This window comes from Microtus oregoni, unplaced genomic scaffold (assembly GCF_018167655.1).
Source record: "Microtus oregoni isolate MIOR12 unplaced genomic scaffold, Mior012 000003F_ref0000135, whole genome shotgun sequence".
In the NCBI taxonomy this organism is placed as follows: domain Eukaryota; kingdom Metazoa; phylum Chordata; class Mammalia; order Rodentia; family Cricetidae; genus Microtus; species Microtus oregoni.
In genome coordinates, this window is record NW_024543062.1 from 42,862,333 (window position 1) to 42,887,236 (window position 24,904).

Below are 24,904 nucleotides of genomic sequence, written 5' to 3' on the forward strand. Positions count from 1 at the left end.
TATTGAAGGAATGGGAGAAATGCAATATTCATCTATACATTTGGTTGCTATAAATTTTTAGTGCATAGCATTAGACTTACATCAATTACAATACAGATCACCAAAATATGCTAATAAGAAAGATTGTAAACAGTTGGTCTTTTCCTCAAGCCTAATGGGATGATCCTGAATATAGTAAGTGAAGAAAATCTGGACAAACTATAAACAGGTGAGAATTAAGCTGCATATCCTTAAATAGCCATCAGGGAAAATTAATGAAATACAAGAAACGAGAAAACACTTTTAGATGAAGAGTGGAAAAAAGCCCAACAGCCTTCAAGGATGCAGCAAAAAATAGTGTAAGTGTAAATATTATAGCTGGGAATGCCTACAAGAAAAAAAGCCAAGAGGGCAAAGTAGCTATTTTCCAAGTCAACAGAAAAGAGTACAGTGCAATATAATCACAGGAGAAAAACAAGGGTAAAATCAGTGTAATCAAGAGCCAGTTCTTTGGAAATACCAATACAACTGGTAATTGTTTAGTTGTGTTTACTAAGACAAAAAGCATGAAATAACTAAAGTCATAAAGTAGGTCACTGGTAAAATTTTACAGCTACACAAAGGACAGTCAGGAACCCTGTGAACAGTTATATTCTGATAAAGTCGACTGACACAGTCATGTCTGACGGGGACAGCAAAAGTCATGAAGTCAACACGACTACCTGACAAAGATCCAGCAAAACCTAGAGGAATGATGGCCACCAGGACAATTTTGTTTTGATTTCCACATGTTGCATCCTTGGGTACTTTCAATATCTGTACAGTTTGGAGATATTGGATTTATAGAGAATTTCTTATGACTCATTTATGCCTTCTCATAGTATTGCTTCTAAGCCTCCCCAGGAAAATACTGAACAGACTACCCTACACCTCGCTTTAGGAAGATATCCTTATCTACTTGAAGATCTTTGTTATTCCTTGGAGGTTGTGACATATATAAAGAAGTCAAAGATCTCTTTATGAAGCTATGAGATATTCTTGAAACATCTATCCCTGTACTTACTCAGGAACGAGATAATCAAATAGAATAAAAATGTAAGCAAAAGTCAGTAGCTAGAGGATTTGGTCACAGACCAGACTACAAATGTCTTCCTATTATATACATAGGTACTTAGGTATTAGTAAGTATTCCTTACTTCCTATCTGGGTTCTCGCCTGCCACTGGAGCTGGCCTCCAGCAGTGGGCTGAATTAAATCTTTACAAACATAAATGCTCACAAAAAGAAAAAAAAATGACTTAATAAAAATAAAGAAATTTTAAAAACTATCTAATAACTCTACTTAATGACAATTCATATAGTTCTAGATAAGGAAGAATCTAATCATGTAGCTGTGTTGGCCAGTGCTACCAATAATTTAAAGAATTTAATCAGTCCATCTTAGCCTCTTTAATAATATGAAGGAAGGTAATGTTTCCCATTTCAATTGTTAAAGCCACCTTTAAGATAATTTCCAAGTCAAGCAAAGTCACCCACAGGAAAAAAAATGACATAGATTAATATCAGCAAAAATATAACAATTATAGGCACAATAACCTCAAAATATATCTAATAACAGAGTAAAGATTGGCACATGAGTCCTGGGAGTCATTGTAAGAATGCAAAGTTCCCAGCCCATACATTCCCGCCCCTGTCCTATTCTCTCTGAGCAAAATAAAAGAAGGGTAGCACACACTCCTCCCAGGAGGTGAGGAAACTCTGTCTTAGCTTGCTACTCTGTTGCTGGGATATAACACTGACCCAAAGCAATGTGGGGGTGGAAAAGGCTTATTTCATCTTGCACTTAACAGTTTACCATCAAAAGACTGCAGGGCAGGAACTCAGGGCAGAAACTGAAGAGGAGGGCATGGATGATCATTGCTATTGGCTTGCTCCCCACCCATGATTTATACATTGCTTTCTTCTAACACCCAGGACCACCTGCCAAGGGGTGGACCCATGGTGGGATGGACCCTGAAAAATCAGTCATCAATCAAGAATGACCACCAACATGCCCACAGCCCAATCTATTAGGGATAATTTCTCAGCTAACCTTCCTTTGTCTCTGGTGTCTTGTTTTATCATCTTGATAAAAATTAATCAGCTCAAGAGTTTGAAAAACATCAACCCCTTTTAAGATAAACCAGATAAACACTAAAGTTTTGAGGAATCTTTTCCATGTATGTATCATTGTGTATTAAATGTGGAGACAAGGAAGTGATAGAAGGTGTCCCCTGCTATCTTTGATTACATAACTCCCTTTCCTCATCCTCTGTTGAGGGTAGGACAGTTTTCTTAGGGCATAAACTACATGACTTCATCGTCACTTTATCTCCTCATGACAGCTCCTGAAGAGAACAGCCCACTGAGTAAGAATGGTGGGGATAAATTTTAAAGAGAAAAGAGATTCTCCACACTTTATATTCCTTTATATTCCTCTTTATAGGGTCCATTTTGCCTCTTCTGTCAGGAGTGATGTTGTTTTTCAGGTCAGTTTCTTCTGCAACAGTGTAAATGTCAACGTTTGGGTGATAAAAAGAAGTAATATCTGGAAATTTATTTCTGTTACGGGCCCTTTTCTTTATTCTGGCTCCTTTACTCGTGTGCCTCTGCCATTACAATTTCAGAGCTCTCAGGTAATTGCTTTTCATTCCTGGCCCAGAACATTGCGCTGTAATTAGTGGTGAATTATGTTGTAATGAGCTTGCTTCTTCTGTGCTAGCTCTTTGTATCTTTTTCATCCTATTGATTTAGAATTTTCTCTTACCCAATCCTAATAATGTTCTCTACAAAAGGCTGGTAAATTCTTCCTTAAATTTGTTCCTATGTTTTGCAAATTACTGTTACTGAAAATTCTTTTTTAAGATATATACTGTATAAAATGTGCATTGTTTGTATGCCATCTAATATAGCAAGTTGTTTTATTCCATTATTAACTGTAACAATGCATTTCTTAATTCCTTTCTCTTCAATCTTTTTTTTAATGTTTATGATACTTTTTTCCTCAGTTTCCATTCACTGGCTAGGATCTGAGAGTTCCATAGAAAAAGATACAGGAAATGCTATATAATCTGTTATATCTATAGCACACTATACTTAATATATTTAATATTATGCATTCTATGTACATATATGTTTAAAATGGAAATATTTATTCAAATTTTGTATATTTAAAATGTGTTCCTGTTCATATTTGTACTTTATTATTTTCTACACTATGACAATTAGGTGTGAAGCTTTAAACTATCATGAATGACATATGAGCTTTGTTTTATGCCTCTTTAAAATTCACTTACTAATTTAAATAGACAAACTTAGTTTTCATTATATAAAGATGCTGTACAATGATGATCTATAGCAAATGCACATGAGTGTTTTCTGACTATTATTCATTTTTCTGATATAAATCAATCTCTAGGAATACAAGTTACTTTCATTAACTACCCTCTTCTTTTTGTTAGTTCTTGGAGCAGTTTTTTATTGTTGTTGTTGTAATTCTTTGAAAATTTCACACCATGCATCCAAAACCCACCTATCTCCTGGTGCCTTCATATCCATGCCCCAATCCTGCTGCATGTCCCTATCCCAAATAATTCAAAATAAAACAAACACCTTTCCCTCTGTCTTTCCAACACATTTTTATTCATCCTAATGACACGGGGAGCTTCAGCAAGGCATTTAGTGCATTTTTTATCCAGTCAGCTCCATGTACAAAATGTTCATTGCAATTAGTCATTGTTCTGCTTCAGTGCCTCTGTCTTCTGGCACACCATCATCACTGGACCCTTATCGAAACTCCCCTCAAATATCCTGCTGTTGCTTTAAGTCCTGGAGATCCTGTGGCTATTGTTCCACAGGACCACTCCCTTCATGCACTCCAACAAGCCACAGATGGTATAAATGTCAGGGTGGGCCAACTCAACGTCCAGGATGTGGGTCTGGGTGGTATCTGAGCTGGTCAGTCTGGGGTATTGGAACCATGTTCTCAGGGGAGGGGTAGAACCAGCTTTCCTAGGCCCATGCCTGCGGTGCCAGAGCTTCTCCCACATCCTTAAATATAACACATTTTGGTCATATATAAATCCACTCCAACATTTTCCAAATACATCCCCACTTCCAACCTCATTCAACTTTGTGTCCTTTTACTTTTCTCTAATTCTTGAAGGCCAATTTGTGTGGACCACTACTGAGTATTATCAACATAACAGGGTGAATGCTACACAGAAAACCCCTCTCCCTCTCCCTAAAGCTTACAATTGCCAATTGTTCCGTGGCATGGGGAAAGATTGTGTGTCAAACTCCCCTCTCCATGCAAAGATTTGGTTGGGCTTGGGATTGCACAAATTTGATGCATACTGCCTCAATTTCTATGAGTCCATATGTATAGCTGCCCTGCTGTGCCCTAAAGACACTGATTACCTGGAATCATCTACCACATCTATCTCTTATAGACTTCTGCCAGTCTTCCACAATGATGCCTAATCACTGGGAAGTGGGATACAGTATAGGTGCTCCACTTAGAGCTGAGCATCCTTCAGCCTCTTCTTTTCCACAGTTTGGCCACTGTGGTGCCTCATGCTAATCACCATCTACTGTAAAAAGAGGCTTCTCAAATGATACTTGAGACATGTAGTTATCTGCATATAAGAGTATATCATTATGAGTTGATTTAATACTATGTCAGTTTAGCAGCACAATAGTAGTAGGTTCTTCCATTTGGCTTGTGACCTACCTAGCCATAGGATTTTAGACCAACAATGGTACCAGCATATGTTTCATCATATGGAGTGGGACTTAAATTCAATCAGAAAATATTTGCCATCTCTGCACTCACATCATTCTAGCAACACTTGCCAAATATCCCAACCCATCTGAATGCAGCATCATTCTGTATTTATGCTTCTGTGTCTGATGTTTTCTCTGTACAGTGTCCACCAGGTTAATATACATTGTATCCAAATAACATTTGTTTCTATTTGAAGGCTGAACAATATTTTATTATATTCTATTGTGTGTATATTCTGTATCCATTTATCTGTGGTTGTTTAAAATTGTGGTCAACATGAATAACGATACAGTCAGTACTAGTGTGCAGATAGTTCTCAGTGCTATTGATTTCATTTTTTTTGGAGTGCACCAGGAGATATACCATCAAGTCATATCATATCTTCATTACATTTTGAAGACTTTATAGACCATTTGGCTATATCACTTATGGATATTAATTTATATTCACACACTATGCATGTATATAATATATATTCATATACATTATTTAGGCATAGACACATGTATGCAACATATCATATGTCTATGCCTATATAATGTATTGCAGTATGTACAGTATAAGCATAAAATAGAAGTTTATTTAATGCTTTTGTAATGGTCCTGGCTCTACTCCAAAGAGCCCTTTGCATGAATTCCTATGCTATATTTCTCTGCTTACTTTGATTCAAATTTTGTTATCTAGAATACAATCAATAATGTGTATCTGAAGTAATTTGCCCCATGGAATCAATTAGTGATCAAGAAAAAATGGACAATGGTCTTAATGACTATTTAAAAGTACTTATCATACTAATAATCTGTTTCTTTTTAATTCACAGATTAATATAATTATATTTCTTCCTTCCCTCTCTTCCCTCCAAATCCTCCCATAAATCCCTCCTCGTTCTCCTTCAAATCTGTGGTTCTTTTTATGTGAATTACTATTAAATATATATGTATATGTATATCTATATCTATATTCTAAGTATAATATGTTCAATTAATTTAATGTAACATGTATGTATATTTTTAAGGTTCACCATTGAGTATTGGATAACCAATTGGTATGCTTTTCCCTAGAGAAGACTATTTCTCCAATTTCAGCATTCATCAGTGGCCATAGTTCTTAGTGTAACATTGAGGCTTCGTGGGCTTTCCCAGGTCCACTTTGGAGCATCTATTGTTGTCTACGTTCAGCTCATGTTTAGGCAGTCATGTTGGTGAGACTACTTTATAGGTGTAACTTCGGATATTATTAGAAGACACAGCCTCACAGCAAAATCCCTAATCCTCTGGTTCTTTACCTTCTCCTGCAATTTTCTTTGAACCTTTAGTGCAAGACTGCAAGTTCATATTTTTATTGAGACTGGACTTCATAATTCTAAGTATGTGGCATAATAACCAGGCTAGCTTAATATGAAACAACAAATTTTAAGAGCTGGTCTGAAAAGTCTACTCAAAACCCAAAACTGAAAGTTAACTGTAAGCAGCAGGGGGGAGGGTCAGGAAATGGGACAGAGCCAAGGCCGACTCAGCCACCCACAGGGAGGGAATGCAAAGCAGTCACTTGCAGCATTGTATACTGATCAGCTGTTTTACTGCTAGGTGCTCGGTGGGGGGGGGGGCTGAATACAGAGGCGCTTGCATCACTGTTGCTAGATCCGAGCAAGTCTGGCAGGTGGGGCGGGACAGGGCCGCAGGCTATGGCCTGCATGGCCACTGATCTTGCATTGGGGCCCAAGTACTAACAAACAGCGGGGTGCCTGGCAGCTGGGCCGGGAGCATGTTGTGTATTTAGGACCCAGGCAGAGGGTTGCGAGATTGGGGCTTGCAGTTCTCTCAAACTAAAATTCAAGCCTATGTCCTGAGCCACTGGGGGGGGGGGGGAGGGAGCCCCACGTTGGGCGCCAAGTGTATGTGGCATAATAACCAGGCTAGCTTAATATGAAACAGCAAATTTTAATGAAGGGATAGCTTACAACACCAGGGATCCAGCAATGGGCAGGAAATACAAAAAGGACTGGCGGGGCTCACGCCCGCCAGATTTATAAGTAAACATTAACACGAGGCGAACATGCCCCCCATTGGGCTGGGCTTTCCCTACAATTCTATATTTTTATAGGTTGAGGTTTTCCTGCAGTAGGCTCTGTCTTTTATAAAGAGAGGTTTTCATGATGAGGAGGAAATATTCATTTTAAATTGTGTATGTATCTTCATACTTTGTGTGTTCATGTTTTTGTGTATGTGTGTGCTTGTATGTGCACATGCTTGTATGTACATATGAGTACATACAAGTACAGTCAAAAATTACTAACAGTGTTTTCCTCTATCATGTCTCATCCTATTTTAGAGATAGCATCTCACATTGAACTTGGGACACACTGTTCTTCCTAGACCGACTGGCCAGTGAACTACAGGTATCTACCCATCTTTATACACAGGACACATCCAGTGCTTTATATGGGTGCCAGAGACCTGAGCAAATCCTGTATATAACTCCAGATCAAGATGATCTAATGCCCCTGAATTTCTAGGCCACTCATGTCCACAGACTCATAGAACGTTAACACATACAGACAGCTCAAAATAATAAAAAAGTAGTAAAGTATAGGTGAGAAATAAGCCAAAAAATCATCAGCAGTGGTGATGAATATGAATGTATTAAAAATACTTCTTCTAGATAGATGGGTTAGTGGGAAAGTTGTACTTGTGGTATGATACACGTTCTGTACAAATAGTGATTCTCAACTTTTCCCAAGAATATGTTCTTCGTATTTCCATTTCACAGATAATTATTTACCAAAACCTTTATTTTCTTTGTTTTGTCCTCTTCATATTTTAAATTATTGTCTCTATTTCCATGATAAATAGCTGTTAAACATTAGACTACATTTTAAGTACTTTTGTGCTCATTTCTCCCTCTCTGTGGTCTTCCAAGGGAATTGTTCCTTCTTTTTGAAGCTGACACTTTCTGATTTTTCCCTAGTAAATATCCATGGTTTAATTCCTTATTTTTAACTTTTATACACTTCTTGTCTTTTTATTTTATAAATATAATGGAAACTCCATTTTGTATTTTGTTCATCGCAAAGGGTGAAGCTAGGAGAACAGCACAATGTACTTTTACCCTAACATGTGCTCTTGGAGCACTCCATTCTGTTTGTTTTAATTTCTGAGAATTCTAATAATATAGAACACTTTTCCCCCTCAAATAGATCTGTTGTGAATGCTTGCTCACTCACTTTCCATCCATACTGATGGGAAACATAACCGACTTCTCAACTTCAAATAGCACATATTTAGCAGGAAGGTTGTGTGATGGAGGAATGGCTCAGCTAGGGTGCTTGCTGCTCCATCATGAGGGCCAGGGCCCAGATCCCAGAAGCCATGTTGGGTGGTTCTCAAATGTTTGTCACTTCATCTCCAAAGGCTTGATGACCTCACCTTTTAGTAAATGTAGTATCCACATACAGATATGCAAACTCAGAAGCACACATACATATAAATAATAATAAAAAGTTTTAACTATGAAAATTTTATCATCAAGTTTATAGAATATCTGCAACAGATAAAGGAGAAACATATTCAGAATGCATTGCACTGAGCTTGAAAGAAACCAATACTTACGATTCACTGGCAATATCTTATGATGGTAGGATGACTGGAGAATCTTTGTATGTCACTAAAGGTATAAGTCAGTGGATCACTGGTGAACCTAATTTACTATGCCTAGAGTATGATTTAAATTTTCCATTCCTATCCTGAGCATTATCTTTCCAAACACTATAGAAGATTGCCAAGTAGAAAAGTTTACTTAATTCCTGACTTGTATTGGAGCATTTGAATGCATGGAATTCACAAAAAGAGCTATGCTTGGTGACTTTGCCAATAATGTTTGAATTGTTGCTTGTAATAGCAAGAAATAATGGTTGGTGCTGTAATCTCAGCACTGAGGAGGCTGCATGAGGAGCAAGTGCCGTAATTTCAAGATCAGTCTTCGTTACTAAATGAGTTCTGCACTTAGAGAGCTAAAATGTGAGATCTTATCTCAAAAAATAAAGGAAGAAAGAAAGAAATTAAATAAAATAAAGCATTGAAGTTTTTCTTACTTATAGTTTACATTGCTGATGGCAGTGTAAATTGGTGCTGCCACTATGTAATCAGTGTGGTAGTTCTAATTCTCCTGGGCATTTATCCGAAGGATTTTCTGTCCTAGGACAGAGGGAGCTATACAGTTGTGTTCACTGCTGCTATAGTCACATGCTAGAAATGAAATCAGCTTATTGAGTTTTTCTTTTCTTTTTTTTTTTTAGTCTTGTCAACAATATCTTTTAATTTTTTCCCCATATCAACCAAAGCTTTCCGTCTCTCATCACTTCCCAGTCCCTGCCTCCCACCCCCATCCACACCTCCACTGTTTCTCTTCAGATACAGGAGGGCATCCCATGAATACCAGTCAGCCATGGTATAGCAAGTTGCTGTGAAACTAGGCACCTTCTCTTCTATAATGCTGGATGTGGCAATCCAGTAGGAGTGTCTTAGGGTTTCCAAACTTCCAAAAAACACCATGACCAAAAAAGCAAGTTGGGGAGGAAAGGCTGTTTCTGTCTTATTGTCTTACACTTCAGACCATAGTCCATCATTGGAGGAATTCAGAATGGGAACTCAAGCAGGGCTGAAACTTTGAAGCAGGAGCTGATGCAGAGGCCCTGGAGAGGAGCTGATTACTGGCTTGATTCCCCTGACTTGCTCAACCTAATTTCTTTCTTTTTTTCCTTTTTGGTTTTTCTTTTTTTATATAAAAAAAATTATTTATTTATTAATTAAGGATTTCTGCCTCCTCCCTGCCACCGCCTCCTATTTCCCTCCCTTTCCCCCGATCAAGTCCCCCTCTCTCATCAGCTCGAAGAGCAATCAGGGTTCCCTGACCTGTGGGAAGTCCAAGGACCACCCACCTCCATCCAGGTCTAGTAAGGTGAGCGTCCAAACTGCCTAGGCTCCCACAAAGCCAGTACGTGCAGTAGGATCAAAAACCCATTGCCATTGTTCTTGAGTTCTCAGTAGTCCTCATTGTCCGCTTTGTTCAGCAAGTCCAGTTGTATCCCCTGCTTTTTCAGACCCAGGCCAGCTGGCCTTGGTGAGTTCCCAATAGAACATCCCCATTGTCTCAGTGTGTGGGTGTACCTCTCGTGGTCCTGAGTTCCTTTCTCGTGCTCCCTCTCCTTCTGCTCCTGATTTGGACCTTGAGATTTCTGTCTGGTGCTCCAATGTGGGTCTCTGTCTCTGTCTCCTTTCATCGCCTGATGAAGGTTAATATTCAGAAGGATGCCTATATGTTTGTCTTTGGATTCACCTTCTTATTAGCTTCTCTAGGATGGCGAATTATAAGCTCAATGTCCTTTTTTTATGGCTAGAAACCAAATATGAGTGAGTACATCCCATGTTCCTCTTTTTGGGTCTGGCTTTCCTCACTCAGGATAGTGTTTTCTATTTCCATCCATTTGTATGCAAAATTCAAGAAGTCCTTGGTTTTTTACTGCTGAGTAATACTCTAATATGTATATATTCCATACTATCACCTAATTTTGGCTATTATAATAAAGTAGTCCCACACTAGCTCAGAATGGAGCATAATAAAGGGTTCTTTATTTAGGAGTAGACTCACAGATCAACAGTCCTCTGCACAAGCAGGAAACAGGAATCGAATCCTGCAGTCAAGGGGGTGTGCATGTTTCTACATCTGTTTATATAGTAACCAAAGCCATGCCCAAAGTGGGTCACCATCTCAAAGGCCATTAGCTGAAGGAGTTCCCACAGCAGTCTGAGGTATGCCTAACAAAAACGGAAGTCTATCCATCACCTGATCCATGAATAATGAAAGCAGAAGTCTGTCCGTCACCTGATGCATAAATAATGAAACAGAACATACATAAACAACTTAGTTTGTCCAACTGATAAGAAACAAAATAATATAAAATATTCAGGAAAATGGATAGAAATTCTCACACTGAGTGAGGCAACCTAGACACAGGACGTCAAATACCATGTGCTCCTCCTTTTGCTTCGATCTTAGATTTACAGTTTTAGATTTTGTACATAAGTTGAAAAAAGTGGAGAGATCAGGAAGCAAGACAGTGGCCACGAGAGAGGTGGGTCTGAATCAAGAGGAAACTAAAATGTATGGGTCATGAAAGGTAGATGAGAAGCCTTTCAGGGGAGGATATATTAAATGAGGGTGGGACAGAGGATGTGTAGAAATGAGAAGATGCCAATAATGGCCAACAAAAATTAAGAATGTTTAACAAGGCAATACAGAAATCTACTACTTTAATCAGTAGGACATAATTTTAATCCCAAAAATCTGAAGGCTGATGCAGGTGGATTTTTGTAAGTATGAGTCAAGCCAAAACTACAAAAGACAGACTATATCTATATATTAAAAAAAGAAAAAATAAAAATGAAGATATAGAAGAAAAGGAGGAAGAAAAGGGGGAGGAGGAGGTGGTGGTGTTTTTGACAATAAGGATTGGTCAAAGCGCTGAAAATAAGTGTATATTGAGTGTTTGAGCCCAAATGGGACAATTATTTCACTCCCTCTGAGGCCTGAAGTACTTGTGGGAGAAGAGCTGTCAGAAATGAGGCAAATGGAAGACGTGGAGGAGTACTGAGTGTGTATAGAGTTCTATATAGAGTGTGGTGATCACGAGTGTAAATACATGGCAGCCATGGTCATCTGCACAAAACCTTCAGAAAAAAAATAAGAAAAGAAGGGACATGAAGAAGAAAGGAAGATGAGCAAGGAAGAAAGGAGGGGTCTGTGGGCGTATGAAAGAGACAAACTGGGAGTGGTCAGTAGGTAAACGTGGTCATAGTGCATTGTAAATAAGTAGAAAACTATAAAATAATTTAAAATTCTATAATACAGAATGGCAAGAACTGGACATCATATTTTATGATTTAAAAATTTTATGTTTTATTTTGATTTTTTAAACTTAGTATTAATTCATGAAAAATACATACAGCCCTATGTTTTGTATTTCTAAGAACCTGTTTAATGAAATATTCACCAAAAACAGTCAACACTCACCAAGAAGTACAACTTTTATTAAAATAACTAGTTACTTTAATTTTCTTTTCACATAAGCAAAATAACACAATGTATATTAATTTTACTTGTGAGACTTTGGTTGTGTTTACTCTGTTACATGGCTGTGTAGTGTACAATTCATTGGTATACTATTATTATTTATTTATTAATCTACTTGCTGAACATTTAGGTTGTTTACAACTATGAGTCACTACATTCATTTTACTCATTATATGATACTAATCTTACCAAGCTTCTAAGAAAACCATAATCTTTACTTACAGACATGGTCATTCCCCACACCATTTCTTAAATATTGACTTTGAACTATTTATGTAGTCAGGAAGACCTTGGGTTTCTGCTTTTCCTGTCTCCATCCTCAAGTGTTAGGATTATAGGCAAGCACCCCCAGACCTGACTTTGTGGAGCTCTGACTGCAGAACTCAGGATTTTGTGAGTGCCAGGTAAAGTGCTCTACCAGCTGAGCTACATCTCTTGCTCATGCTGATGACTTTTTATAAAAATATTGCTTTCCCTAGACATCTCCCTTTGTTTCCTCTGATTGTCTCAATATTTGATAATGTCAACTCTAACTCAGTTTGAACTCAAAAACATCTGTTGTGAACAGGTATATGGCAAACACCCAAGAATACTTACTATGAAATTATAATGTAAGATTCCCCTCTGTATGTTGTGAATATGTTTTATTGCCATTGGTTAATAAAGAAACTGCTTTGGCCTATAGCAAGGAAGAATGTAGGTAGAGGGGAAACTAAACTGAATACAAGGAGAAAGAAGGCAAAGTAAGGGAGATACTACGTAGTTGCTGAATAAGAAAGATGCCAGAAACTTACAGGTAAGCCACAACCTCGTGGCAATACACAGATTAATAAAAATGGGTTAATTTAAAATATAAAAGCTGGCTAGAAATACACTTGAGCCATTGGCCAAAAAGTGTTGTGGTTAATACAGTTTCAGTGTGATTATTTGGGTCTGGGCAGCCAGGAAATGAAGGCACGGTCTCCACTTACAAAATTGTTTTCATAACATCCATGTGCTTTACCTGGTCAAAGCCATCCTTACACTCATCTGCAATATTTACTACTACAATCATATTAATGACTTTTGTTAATGCTATGACAAAATTTCTGGTCAAAGAAAATTGAAGAAATGGAGCGTTTCTTTTGGCTATAGGTCTGAGGCTATAGTCCACCACGGGAGATGCAATGGCAGCGGAATCTTTAGACGACTCCTCACATTTCATAACTGTTCAGGAAGCACGGGAAGATGGGTGCTGTTGCTCATTCCGAGGTGGTATCTGAAAACCTTTTTCCAAAATTGTGCTGTTCTTAATTTAACTGTGTCTAAAGCAAAAGGATCTCGGTCAGAATCCAGAAGTTGTGCCCTAATGCTGGTACCAAAATCAGGCTGATCCCAGTTTTATTCCTATATTACCCTGATAGTTTTTTCCTGTTAAACCTTCGGGGACCCTCCCAAATTTATAAAGTAAAAAGACAGAATTAACTCTTTCAACTGCTATACTTATAATACCAGTTGCCATGTGAGGTAAAAAAAAAGAATTCTTCTTTCACTGATACATGGAGACATAAATCACATTTATTGCTATTAACAACCCATGTGTCAAAGAAGGACAGCAATGAGTGGTTTAATGAAAGTTCTGAGAGGGATGTTGAGGACACAACTAGGAAATATACTCTTAAAAGACCAGAAGGCTGAGGAATGGGTGGGAGTCCATTTCTGAACTGCAGTGATGTGAATAACACTGGAAAAAAACCACTGAGTCACTAGCTTGTTTACTTCAAGGAGCATAGATGCATGACTCTCTTTGTATAGCAGAGTAGGGAAAAATCAGAAAATAAGGGACAATGATGACATTAATTGTTATGATAATATTTCAGAAAAAAAGTAAAAGTATAGTATGGTAAATGAAAAAAAAGAGAAACTTTTTATTTAAAAAATCAACTAAATTTAGAGACACACTAATGTAGGAAATGAATCAAAGTGATAGAGTCAGGCATGATCCTAGATGGAACTGCAGAGTAGTACAGAAACTAAAGTAGATCCAGTGCAGGAAATGAGGCCAGAGACATGTAGAATTTAAGGTGAGAGGGGAACCCCAGGAATCTATCAGAGAAATAAGAGTAATGATAAAGCGTGGTTGATAGGTCTCAGTGTGCAAGGATGATTGCTGCCAAACCAACGACCTGACTTGGATTCCTGAGATGCACATTGAAGAAAAGTAGATCTGAATCATATGACTTGTTCTGGTGTCTACATGCATACCATCACATGGGTGCAGTAACCCAAATAAGAAAAGAAAGTAACTGCAAAATATATAATAATAAAAATTTTACAGGGTAATATTATGAATGGAAGTTCCATATGATTGGAACTGGAGCTCTGGGACAGTCCATTAGAGTTCAACAGCTGAGGATTTGCAGGTCAAATAAGCTGTGGCAGAGTGGAGCAGAAAGCCAGGTAAGAACTAGAAAAACAAAAGCCTTTTACTTGATCCAGGCTAATGCTGTTGTGAAAAGAACTTTCCTGCATATAGTAACAAGTCTTTTTCCTGGGAAATGTGGGACCCATTCTTTATTCTTTTTGTAAATTTTCACTCCACTTCTGCAAGGGAAGCATTTCCTATACATCTTATCAGCTGCAAAAATTGTGACACCAAGAAATTTCTGGCACATTAGATCTTAAGATGAGGACTCCACTTCTCTGGGACTTTGATAATTTGTGATTTCTGGTTGTGTTTCAGACCTAAGCTGCATTCAATTTCCTTATTTTTTGTGCAAAGGAGAGACATGAGCTGAAGCCGAAAAATGCATTTTATGTAATCCAATTGATTTTAAACTCTGCTGTTTGCTAGACAGCAGGAATGTCCCCACAGCACCGCTATCACATTCTCTAATTTGTTTTGTGCAACTGTATGCTGCAAGCAATTTGTCACCTAAAATTCTAATAGAACTCTCACATATTGAAATGAGAAATGGAAGCAGCCTTGTAGATCACTGTGGTAATGGTAAGGCACAACTGTAGACAGGGACTTATACAATTTTAGATTCATCCTGCATTTGACCTTAGACAAAAAGGCAAAAATGAACTAAGCGCTGCACTTGTAATAAGAGAAATAGCTCATCAGCAAACAATAAATTTGTTTTTTAAATGTCAGTCTTAACAGGCCATGCTATGCTTCCAGGCAGATATCCATCAACTTTAAGGTCATTGTCAAGCAGCGAAAGGGAATTCAATATTCAAGTTTCATAAAATGTACTGCTATAAAACATGAAGCTCATTGATATTTTTATTTATAGTAATAAAATAATTAAATTTCTTTGTTAGTCTAACCATATAAGACTTGCTAATTTTGCAAATGTGCAGCAGAGAAATGAAAAAGTTTTGAATCTGTGATTAAATCTACAGAAATCATTCACTGACAACAAATACTTCGCTGCTGTCTTTAGTGCAGAGTGAGCGAGAAGATGTAGATAATTAAGGTGTTTAGCTGTGGAAGTCGAAGTAGTCAAGTAGATTTTAAAAAATGGCCCTGGATGCAGGGGAAGCCCTATTCAGTGACTGATCTGTGGGAATTACAACCGGGGAAAGATATTAGTCTTACTTTTTGTCTGTAATATAATGAAATATATTTCCAAGTTTGTAGAGCAGATAGAAGATAAAATGCTAATGATGTCCATAATGAAGTAAAATCAGCAGTTGAACTTATTAACTTTAAAAATTATTAAATCTATTTAACTCTGAGGACTTATGCTCTGAGACATAGGGGCATTGTTTTAGTGGATTGAAACCTCTCTCCAAGTATCGTATATTGAAGCATATGGTGGGGTTTTGGGGCAATGAATCATATTGATGTCCTTCTTAAAAGAGGCAGCAAAGGAGACTGCAGGGCCTCCTCTGAGCACCACACTAGGGCCCACAACCCTGGCAGCCTCTGGGAGGCCAGTCCATTCTTAGGAACACCAGGAACCCTAGGCAAGGCACCATCTACCACAAAACCTCCTTAAGCCTTCCCAGACTGAAAATGTTCTGTACACCCCCTCCCATTGCCCTGCTCCATATCATGGTCTACAACTTTGGAAGACTTTTGTTTTGACACAGGTCAGCCTGAATGTAAAGAGTCCAGGAAAGACACTACCAACTGCCTGCTAACACTCCTTAAAATGCCCACCCAGCAACCCCAGACTGCACCTCCTATGCTGGGCTCCACACTGGGGCCTACAGCCCCAGCAACAGAGATCCTAAGAACACAGGGGAAGATAGCACCCTCTGCCTGCAGAACCTTTAAAAGCATGTCAGTCCCAAACTTCACCCTCCCCTAGCTCCCATATCCCAATCTCCTACATTGGAAGAAGTCTTCAACTTTAGCAGAGGCCAGGCAGAATCTAGGAACTCCAGAAAGCACCTCTTTTCTCCTTAGAGCCAGTCCTACTTCACAACGCAGACTTCAGCTACCAGTCCTCCAACTTTAGAAGCAGGATTCAGCTTTTCTGGAACACTGGCCAGATCTAGGGACTTCATCCCAAGCAACTATGCTGGTGTCCAGACTGGTCCTACAGGCCACAGACTGTGCTCTCTTCCCTGGGCTCCATATCTTGCTCTACAACATCAGAAGAAGACTAGTTTTATCAGAGGTCAGACCGATTTAGGGATTCCTAGGTCCCCAAACCACAGAATAATACCCTAGTGGACCTGAAGACATGTTAGTCACTAGAACCCTTGGTCATTTAAATCTTAAGACTAGAGAGAAGAGAAATCAAGGAACAAAACACCCATCCAACAAAGATAAATGCAGCAATCAATACCTAGACCTGAATTTATTTCAAATGTAGATGTCTAATGGCTAGTGTAAAAACACAATCAATAAGAAGGAAGGCAATATGGTATCACCAGAACCCAGTTATCCTACAACAGCAAGAGCTGAGCAATTCAACACAGCTGAAGAATAAACAGCAACAACAACAACAAAACTTAAAATGGCTTTATAATGATAATAGAGGTCCTAAAAGTGGAACTAAAAAAAATCCTTAAAGATATTGAGGAAAATATAAAAAGTAGGGGGGGGGGGAAATAAATAAATCTCTAAAAGAAAGCCAAGAAAAAATAATATGTGAAGGAAGCTATTGTAGACCTGAAAATGGAAAGACAAACAGTAAAGAAAACACAAATAGTCTTGGAAATGGACAATCTAGGTCAGTGAACAGGAACAACAGATGCAAGCAAGACCAACAGAATACAAGAGATGTGAGGATGAATCTTAAGCTTGAGAGCATGATAGAGGAAAGAGATTCATTAGTCAAAGAAAATATTAAATCAAAAAATTCCTAATATAAAATGTTCAGGAAATCAGGAACACTATGAAAAAATCAAACATAAGAATAATAGAATAGTAGAAGAAAAAGTAACCCAACTCAAGAATACAGAGAATATATTTAACAAAATTATATAAGAAAGTTATTCCAACATAATGAAAGACAATCCTATTAAGGTACAAGAAACTTACAGAATACCAAATGGATTGGATCAGAGAAGAAAATCCCTTTGTTACATTATAATCAAAACACTAAACATGCAGAACAAGAAAGAATATTAAAAGTAGCAAGAGAAAAAGACCAAGTAGTATATAAAGGTAGACCTATTCGAATCATACCCATCTTCTCAATAGAGACTGTAAAATCAAGAAGGAACTGGACTGATGCTTTCCAGACTCTAGGAGACAAAGAATGTCAGTCTGGATTGCTATAACCCAAAAAACTGTCCATCACCAGTTTGGATTGCTATAATCCAAAAAACTGTCCATCACCATAGGTAGAGAAAACAAAATATTTGATGACAAAGTCAAATTTAAACAGTATCTATCAACAAGCCCAGCCCTACAGAAGACAGGAGAAAGAAAAAAACCAATCACAGTAAATTGATTATACTCACAAAACACAGGTAATAGTTAAGCTCACACCAACAAAACAAAAAGAAGGGAAACACATACACTACCACTACAAACAGGAAAATAGAAGGAATTCACAGAAAAGGTTATTAATATCCCTCTATATGAATGGATTCAATTCATCAATAAAAAGACACAGAGTAATGGAATGAATATCAAAACAGGATCTGTCATTCTGCTGCATACAAGAAACAAACCTCAACATCAAAGGCAACCATTACCTTAGAGTACAGAGATATAAAAAGATTTTCCAATCAAATATAACTAAGAAGCAAGCTGGTGTAGCTATTCTAATATTTAACAAAATAGAATTTTAGCCAAAATTAATCAAAGGTGATAGAGATGGGCATTATATACTCATCAAAGGGAAAGATGACCAAAATGATGTTTCAATTCTGAACATCTGGGCCCAAAATGTAAGGACACCCACATTTGTAAAAGAAATGTTACTAAAGCTAAAATTACACATAGAACCACACAATAATAGGGGGGAGAACTTTGATACCCCAAATACACTAATAGACAGGTCATCCAGACAGAAACTAAATAGAAAAATAAAAGAAATAATGGATTTTATGATTCAAATGGACCTAACAGATATCTATTTAATGTTTCACACAAACACAAAAGAAAACAACTCTTAAGAGTAGCATGAATTCCAACTGGTCTTAATAATAAAATTATGAAGTCAGATATCAGGGTAAATGCTGAAAAATCAGAGAAGTAAAGGAATCAGCCACTAGAAAGACTTATTACCTCTCTTGAACCCTCATACTGAAGGAGCAAGATCCTGTCTGCCAGAATCCTCAGACTGTCTCCTGAGCTCCTGTTTCCTCCTGCCTTCTATTTCTCTCTCTGCCCAGGCATATACGTTCTTGTCTCCACACAACCGGGATTAAAGTTGTATGCCACCAGTGCCTAGCTTCTATGGCTAACTAATGGCTAGCTCAACATTCTGATCTTCTGGTAACCTTTATTTGTTATAGCACAAACAAAATATCACCACACTTGTCAGCATTGTGTAGAACTTTTTTCAAAATTTATCATATAATTGGTCACAAAGCAAGCTTTTCAACAGACACAAAATATTGAAATAACTCCCTGTATTTTATCAGACCATCATGGATTAAAGCTGAATTTCAATAACAGAAGCAATCGAATGCCTCCAAACATAAAGAAAATAAACAACTATCTACTGGATTATCAGTATGTCAATAAAGAAGTTAAGGACTTCTTAGAATTCAGTGAAAATGGATACAGAAATAAATCAAACTTAGTGGACACAATGAAAATAGTGCTAAGAGGAAATTTCATAGCACTACACACTCTTAAGAAAAATTTGGAGAGATATGGTACTAGTGATTTAACAGCATCCCTGAAAACTCTAGAACTAAAAGAAGCAGGCACACCTAAGAGGAATAGATGGCAGAAAATAAGCTGAAGCTCTAAATCAATGCAATAGAAACAAAGAGGACAGTACAAAGAATCCATGAAATGAAGTTGGTTCTTTGAGAAAATCAACAATATAGACAAGCCTATCCAAAAAGATAACATCCAAATTAACAAAATCAGAAATAAAAAAGGGATCATAACAACAGACTCTGAGGAAATCCAGAGAATCATAAGGTCATATTTTAAAAATCTCTACTTTGCAAAATTGAAAAGTCTAAAGGATATGAACAAATTTCTTAATAGATACCACTTACCAAAGTTAAATCAAGATCAGACAATTTAAATACACTGATAACTCTGAAGAAAATGGAAGTATTCATTAAAAGTCTCCCAACCAAAAAATAAAAACAAAACAAAACAAAAAAAAACAGGGTCAGATAGTTTTTTTTAAAGATTTATTTATTTATTATGTATACAACATTCCTTCCCTGTATGCTTGCATGCCAGAAGAGGGCACCAGATCTCATTAAAGATGGCTGTGAGCCACCATGTGGTTGCTGGGAACCGAACTCAGGACCTCTGCAAGAGCAGTCAGCGCTCTTAACCTCTGAGCCATCTCTCCAGCCCAGGTCAGATAGTTTTAACTCAGAATTGTACCAGACAGCTGTAGAAGAGCTAATACCAATTTTCTTGAAAGTATTCCACAAATTAGAAATGAAAGGAACTTAATTCTTTTATGATACCACAGGCACCCTGATATGAAAACCGCATAAAGATTCAACAAAGAAAGAGAATTAGAGACCAGTTTTACTCATGAACATTGATGCAAAACTACTCAATAAAGTCCTGGCAAACTGAATCCAGAAACACATCAAAACAGTTATCCACCATGTCTAGACTTTATCCTAGACACAAAGAAATGGTTGAACATGTGAAAATCTGTCAATGTAATCCACTATATAAACAAACTGAAAGAGAAAAAGAAAACATGATCATTGCATTAAATGCTGAATAAGCCTTTGACAAAATCCAACACCTTACATGATAAAAATTCTGGAGATATCAGGGATAAAAAAAACATATATAAACACAATAAAAGCCATATACAGAAAGCTGACAGCCAGCACCTAAATAAATGGAGAGAAATTAAAATCAATTTCACTAAAATCAGGAACACGAAAAGGTCGTCCACCGTCTCCATTCCTATTCAATATAGTACTTGAGTTTCTAGGTAGAGCAATAAGACAACTAACAGACATTAAGTGGATACAAATTGGAAAGGAAAAGTCAAAATATCATTATTTGCAAATAATATGATAGCATACATAAGTGACACCAAAATTTTATCAGGGAACACCTACAGCTAATAAACAGCTTTAGACAGTGCAAGGATATAAGATTAACTCAAAAAAAGTCACCTTCCTATATGCAAATGATAAACTTGCTGAGAAAGAAATCAGCCAATCAACACCCTTTACAATAGCCTCAAATAATGTAAAATATCTAGCCAAGCAAGTAAATGACCTGTTGGATAAGAAATACTCCAATTAAAAATACTGTTTCAGATCCAAACATAGAATTCTCAATAGAAGAATTTCGAATGGATAAGAAACACTGAAAGAAATGTTCAGTATTCTTAGCAATCAAGGATAGAATAGATCAAAAACACAAATAGCAGCTTATGCTGGAAAGGAATTAGAGCAAGGGGACCATGTCTCCATTACTATGGGATTACAAACCTGTACAGCCACTTTGGAGTTAATGTGGCAGTTTCCCAGAAAACTGCTAATAAATATACCACAATGTTCAGCTATACCACTCTTGGTCATATACCCAAATGATGCTCAGTCATATCACAAGGACACTTGCTCAACTATGTTCATAGCAGTTTTATTTGTAAATAGCCAGAAACTGGAAGCAACCTAGATGAACCTCAACTAGGAAGTAGACAAAAAAGAATGTGGTACAATGTGGTACAAAAAAGAATGTGGTACAATGGAGTTAAAAACAAGAACACCAGGATATTTGTAGGCAAATTAATCTAACTAGAAAAACTCACTCTGAGTGATGTAACCTAGACCAAGAAAGACAAACATGATATGTACTCACTCATATGTAGATACTAGCTGTAAAACAAATGATAACTATGCTACAACTCATAGACCCTAGAGTCTAGGTGATAAGAAGGGTTCATGGGTGACAACAAAATCTCCATGGGAAAGAAAAATAGGAGAGATTTCATGAGTGGCCTGAGGGTAGGTGGGAATGGGAACATGAGTGATCAGGTGGGAGAGAGGCAGAGGGGGGAAAAACTGAAATAGATCCTGGAAATGAAGACATGTCTGGGTCAGGCAAAAACCTGAAGCAAAGGACTCTCTCAGGAATGTACAATGATGACCCCAGATATAACTACTAGCAAGAACAGATACGTAGCCTGAACTGGTCATCTCCTGTGATGACATTGGTGCCTAGTCCAATTGTCATCAGAGAGGCTTCATCCAGCAAACTGATGGAGACAGATGCATACTTCCAACCAAAGATTAGGTTGAGTTTGTGGAATCCTGGAGAAGAGAGGACTAAAGGATTATAGCAGCCAGAAATGTCAAAGATACCACAAGGAGTCTTACAGAATCAACAACCCTGTGTCCATAGGGGCTCACAGAGACCAAAGCAACTACCAGGACACCTACATGAGATTGACATATTCTTCATGTATGTTACAGTTCTGTAGCTTGTTATACCTGTGGAACCTTCAGTGGAAACAGAGGCAGTGTCTGACTATTTTACTACCTACTGGGGCCCTACTCCCCATACTGGGTACCCTGACTCAGCCTTAATACTTGGGGAAGTGCTTGGTCTTACTGCAACTTGATACGCCATGTTTCTCTTGTTGAGAACAAATAATTAATATAAGTAAATCCATACCATTTGTCATTTGTGATCTGGATAACATCACTGAGGGTAATTTTTTCCTAGCACCATTCATTTACTTGCAAATTTCTCCTCCTTCTCCTCCTCCTCTTCCTCCTCCTCCTCCTCCTCCACCACCTCTCCTCCTCCTTCTCTTCTTCTCCTTCTTCTTCTCTTCTTCTTCTTCTTCTTCTTCTTCTTCTTCTTCTTCTTCTTCTTCTTCTTCTTCTTCTTCTGTAAAAGCTGAATAACAGTTCATTGTGCAAAGGTACGACATTTTCTTTATCTACTGACCCATTAATAGACATATAAGCTGTTTTTGATTTCTGACTATTATGAGTAGAGTATCAATAAACATTTTTGAGCAATTGTTTTTACATTTGGACGTAGGGTCCTTTGAGTATATGTCCAAGAGTGGTATAAATATATTTTGTTGTAGTTTTATTCCCTACTCTAGAAACCACTGTAACTGTACAAGTTTCAATCCCACCAGCAAAGGATAAGTATTTTCTTACTCCATATTTTTACCAACATGATTCCCCCCCCCTTTTTTTATCTTGGTCATTCTTAATGAAATAAAAAGAAATCTCAAAGTAGTTTTGATTTGCATTTTCCTAAAGACTAGGTTGTTAAACTTTCTAAATTGCTTCTCAGCCATTTAACTTTACCTTTTTTAGCCCTGTCTGTTTATATCTGTATCCCATTATAAAATTTGGCTTTTTGTTGATTCTAAGTATTTGAGTTATTTATGTTTTTGACATCAGCCTTCTATTTTTTCATTGTCCTTTATGATGTTTATTAACCCTTAGGAAGTATAACTGCAATTCACATCATGATAAAATTTTAACTGGACATCCAGGCTTGATGACAAACATCTGGAAATATTCCCACTGTGGAGACTGAGGCAGAAAGATGAACAATACCTCAAACAACAAAAAATATTTAATCAGAACTTCAACCAAGTATAACCCCTTAGTACTTTTTAAATTTAAATTATTTCCTTCAACATGCTGTTTTGCAGAATAGTTTATTTGGTAAAAATATTTCCCATTCTGTAGCCCACGAATTTGACAAAATGATAACGTCCTTTGCCATACAGAAGCTTTACAGTTTCATGAAATCCTGTTCATTAACTGTTTTTAGTTCTTGTGCTAATGGTGTTCTGTCCAGAAAATATTCTCCGGTGCTAATTAGTTTTTCTCCTACCAGAGTCATTGTATCTGACTTTATGTTGATCCATTTGGAGTAGAGTTTGAAGCAGAATGATGAACACAAATCTATTTGCATTTTTATATGAAGCGATCCAAGTTGGCCAACAGCATTTAGTGAAGATGCTACTATTTTTCTGTGTATATATCTAGTTTCTTCATAAAAAAACCATGTGTCCATAGGTGTGTGGAGTTATATATGGGTCATCAATTCGATTCCATTGATGAAAATATCTTCTTTTGCTTGCCCAAACCAGAGTCCTCTGAAGGACCAAGCATGAATCAGGAACCTCCAATGGAGCAAGTTCAAGCAAGAGACTTCTGCAGGAACAGATCTAAGCCAGCAACCTCCACAGGAGGAGGCCTGAGGAAGTGCCCTCCACAGGAGCAGGAATAAGGGAGCAACTTCCACCAGAGCAGGTCTGAGCCAGAGACCTCTGCCAGAGCAGTCCCAGGGCAGGGACCTCAATGGTAGGAGCCCCAAGAAAGCAACTTTCATAGGAGCAGGCCCGAATGACCTCTGGGAAAGCAGAGTAACACCTGGGAACACTGAGCAACCTCCACAAACACCAAGTGACCTTCACATGACTGGAAACATGTCCCTAAACATACCAGAAGGAGCAATGATCTGAGCCTTGAATCCACTGGCCCCTGGAAAATTGATCACCAGAGATACAGCCCCAACTACACCAATCAGAGGAAAAGATGGATAGACAAGTTAAGAATACACTCAACACCACAAAGAGCAACATGATACCAACAAAAACTAGTGGTTCTACAATAGCGAGACTTAAACACTCAAATATAGATGAAACAGAAGAAAATGACTTAAAAAATAACTTTAGGAGAATGTTTGAGGCCCTTTAAAAGGAAGTGAAAAATTCTCTTCAAAAAATGGAGGAAAAGACAAGCAAAAATTTGGAAGAAATCAACAAAATCCTTAAAGAAAACAAATAAAAATCAATCAAACAAATGAATGAAGCAATTCAACATTTGAAAAGCAAAAAAGAGGGACTGGAGATATGGCTCAGTGGTTAAGAGCACTGGCTGCTCTTCCATTGGTCCTGAGTTCAATTCCCAGCAACCACATGGTGGCCACAACCATCTGTAATGATATCTGGCACCCTCTTCTGGCATGCGGGCATACATGGAGGCAGAATGTCTTATATACAATAAATAAATAAATCTTTAAAAAAAGAAAAGCAAAAAAGAGACCATAAAGAAAACAAAAACCAAGGGAATACTGGAGATGTAAAATACAAGAGAATGATCAGGAACCAAAAATGCAAGGATACAGCAGAATACAAGAGACTGGGTTAATTTACATAACAAAAAACAAAAAAACAAAAAAAAAGAGATGGAAGAAAGAATCTCAAGCACTGATGATATAATAGAGGAAGTAGAATCATGGGTCAAAGAAAATATTAAATCTACTAAAAGCATAACACAAAATATCCAGAAAATATGGGATACCATGAAAAGACCAAATTTAAGAATAATAGGTCTAGAAGCAGGAGAAGAGGTACAAGTTAAAAGCACA